General features: G+C 39.7%; 1 protein-coding gene across 1 annotated transcript in view; it reads right to left on the reverse strand.

Annotated features, from left to right (window-relative positions):
- UTRN (utrophin) overlaps positions 1 to 3,545 on the reverse strand; it is a 619,010-nt gene that overhangs the window by 183,541 nt on the left and 431,924 nt on the right. The gene's annotated exons all lie outside the window — the stretch shown is intronic.

Consider the following 3,545-nt stretch of genomic DNA (forward strand, 5'->3'; position numbering starts at 1 on the left):
TAGTAGGAAATTAGAGAAAAATGCACGGCCTATAACAGACAAAACTAAAAAAAAGGGTCATTTTATTGTACTATGTTAAAAAAAATTTAAGTGTGAGAAAAATCTTAGTTGAACAAAAGATTTGTTTAAAGCCACATCATAGGGTTAAGATGGCAGAGAGTGCCAGGATTCTGTAAAAAAAAAAAAAAAAGTTGAGGAATATGTGTGCATGTGAACTAGGAGTTCTGTCTGAATTACAAACAGGGATAAAAATTTGAGGTATAGAAATGGATAATTCAGGAAAGGCAAGCTGACAATATGCAGTTTACTGCCACAAACCTTTCTGCAAAGGATTTCTCGAAACACAGATAAAAGGAAATGTACATTTCACAAGAGGGAGCCCAGGCTCTCCCCAGTTGTACTTTCAATGCAGGCAGGCTGAGTGTCTATTGTCTGTACTAGTGTCTCCTTGGCACACGACACAACAGGCAAATGATAAGTATTTGTTAGAAAGAATAAAGGGACGGAGTCAGGGAGGGAGGGAAAATTAAAGATTTCATCAAACCACACTGAGAGTGGGTTGAACTAGAGTATTTCTCAATCACTTTCAGTTATAATAATCAATAATTCAAAACTGTACATGCATCCAAAACTGTTAAGTCTCTTAATAAAGAACCTGAAGTCAAAAAGAACATCATCAATTAGGGTGGGGTGGGAGGAGAAGCTGCCTTGAAATACAGCACAACCACATACATAGAGATTTTGAGAAAACATTCCGAAAAATTAGAGAATCACCTTTGGGTCAGAGAACTGGGTAAGTGAATTTCCAGGAAGAGAAGTACTATGTTCAAGGGCTGAGGTTAAACTACAATTAGACTCTTGAGTGATTAACGGCAATGTTCAGTAACAAAAGTAAATAAGAGCAGGTAGATATCACATTTCTTTTAAAGAGCCCCCTCGTTGTAATAATATCTAGTGATTAGCCCTAATTTTCATAATATCTAGTGATTAGCAAATATTATTCTTGGCTGCTGGGGAAGAAGGGTGCTTTTCACAGAACTCATAATTGGGTAAAATAATATGTTACCCCATAGCAACTCACATTTAAAAAAATGTTTCCAATTACATTATTTCGGTTGAGCCTCAGAATAACTCTGTAGGTAGATGAAATGAGTTATTACTCCCATTTTACAGACATGGAAACAAAAGCTTAGGTAAGTCAAATCGTTTGTTCAGGGCTACAGAACTAGTCAGTAGCAGAGTCAGCTCTTAAACAATGCATTCTTATTCCATCCATGCCTCTTCCATGTCTTCATCCTTCAATAACAACACTCCAAGTGTCCTTTTTTAAACCCAAGTTGTCACATGTGTGAAGAGCCAACCATCACTCTCCTTAACCCTCTTTTCAGGGCACCTAAAACCCACCTCCCGCCACACAGAATTTACAGTCAGCAAACTTCATTATAGACCTAGTATGGCTGACATGCAAACAGAACTCATGAACACTAGATTTTAAAGCCTCTACTCAGATAGTAACAGCAAATGTTCTAACCTGAAAAAGAAAACATGGGGAAATCAGGCTTTAAGCTTTCTTTCTTCCCTTGGGCATTTTCCTTTCTGTATAATTCATACAGGTGAAGTCAGACATGAGGCCAATTAATAAACTTATGAATATGTGATGGTCACCCTAGAGAGGACCACAGAACCATCAAGACCAGGTGCTTCGTCAGTGACCTATTTAGAATGCTTACTCAAAGTCAAGTATACTTTTCTGCACTGGATTGTGCTTTACCGGAAAATAGACAAGTTCACCAGCTTTTCCCCCTATAAGCCCCATGAAGTAACTGGTTCAACTTCTAACATGTACTTCTAATACATAACTGGTTACAACCCAGGGGCCCTCAACTCAATGTGATCACAAGTGCGTGCTAGTAGAACTGTGTTTCACAGGACTTCCAGTGGCTGCTCTTCTTTAATGGTAAATTGCCAAGCCTCTTTCATGGTGCTCCTGAGTAGACTCAGGCAGCCAGGCTTTGGTGAGGAGTCAGGCTTATCAACCATTTACACCCCTGCAAGGACTCCTAACTAATGCATCATGAGTGCTAATTTAGTAGGGTAAAAGGAGGCATCAGACTGTTCCCTTACTAAGTCAGGAGACCAGTTGACACAGTGGCTCTAATAATGGGCTCAAACATAATTTGTGTGGATGACACAGGATTGACTGGGCAGTTGTGGCAGTTACATAATCTGGTGTCAATTTGGGACTTCAAAGGATTACTAATGAAGGGGTGGAGTCTGTCAATTGGGTCTCTGTGTGGGCATGGCCTTCTCCTGAGAATTATGGGAACTCCTGTATTTTCTCCTTGGAGATGGGAGACAATCTCTCTCTCAACTCACTCCCTTAGAGACACTCTACTGACAAGACACATGGCCCCACACCCTGGGAGCTGAAGAAGCCACATGGACCTACCCTAATGCAACCAGATCTCTGGAGCCGGAGAAACCATGTAGAGATCCCTGCCAGCTCTGAGCTGTTTACAACGCCACTGGATCCAACCCACTGGCCTGTGATCCTCCTGCATTCAGCATCATTGCATGTACTTCGTGAGTCTGAAGAAGACTGTATCGATTTATATCAAACATATGGGCTAATATTGGACTTAAGGACTTGATCTGAACTGGGCTGGATTGTTTTCACAATATTCAATTGCTATTGTATATGAGCCTCTTTCTTATATACATAAGAGTGTCTATGAATTTGTTTCTCTAGTCTACCTGGACTAACACAGCAGTGCTTCATTCTGCTGTGCACAGGGTCACTCTGAGTTAGAAGTGACTGGATGGCAGCAAACAACAAGCCAGGAAAGAAACTTGAGACCTAAAAAGAAGACACAGATAAACCGCTGAATTCCAACACTGCCCTCTCCAATAGGTTGAGCTATATTGTCAAAAGAGACAAACTAGAAGGGTCTTGAGTTGAAAGTTCACAGTACTGTCTAGTTTCTCTACCATTGCTTGATTGCTGCTAACAAAAAGATGCACAAGGAATCCAGCACTTCGAAGCTGGTCAGTAAATGTGTTCTGAACGAATAGTCAGTGTATTTGGAGTCACACAAGCTGGCTCTGAATCCTGACACTGTGCACTGCTTGTTTAATTAATGGCACATAGATTGCTTAACGTCTACTCAATGTAAAATTCAGACACAAAAACCATTTAAAATCTCTTAATGGTAAAATGAACTAATACTTATTGATGTACTTGGTGTATCATATGAGTTTAAAACTCGTAAGAATGATTAGCTCTCCATTAGTATAGCCTCACACACTCTGCTCTAAAATCTAGTCCATAATTTATTTCTGCTAGGATCTTGGGTCACTTCATTCTCAAAGGTTAAGTAAAAAGCTTTACCAAACATTAATTATATGAACTACTTTAAAAACTTAGGGTTTTAGATCGTTGATAAATAGGCAGAGTATGTCCACAATAAAATACATTCAATAATCTAGACCACGGGTGTCAAACTCAATTAAAACGTGGGCCATTTGGTACAACAGGCAAGATTCAC

This window comes from Echinops telfairi, unplaced genomic scaffold (assembly GCF_000313985.2).
Source record: "Echinops telfairi isolate 266 unplaced genomic scaffold, ASM31398v2 ScPeMD7_3533;HRSCAF=4204_0, whole genome shotgun sequence".
Classification (NCBI taxonomy): Eukaryota; Metazoa; Chordata; class Mammalia; order Afrosoricida; family Tenrecidae; genus Echinops; species Echinops telfairi.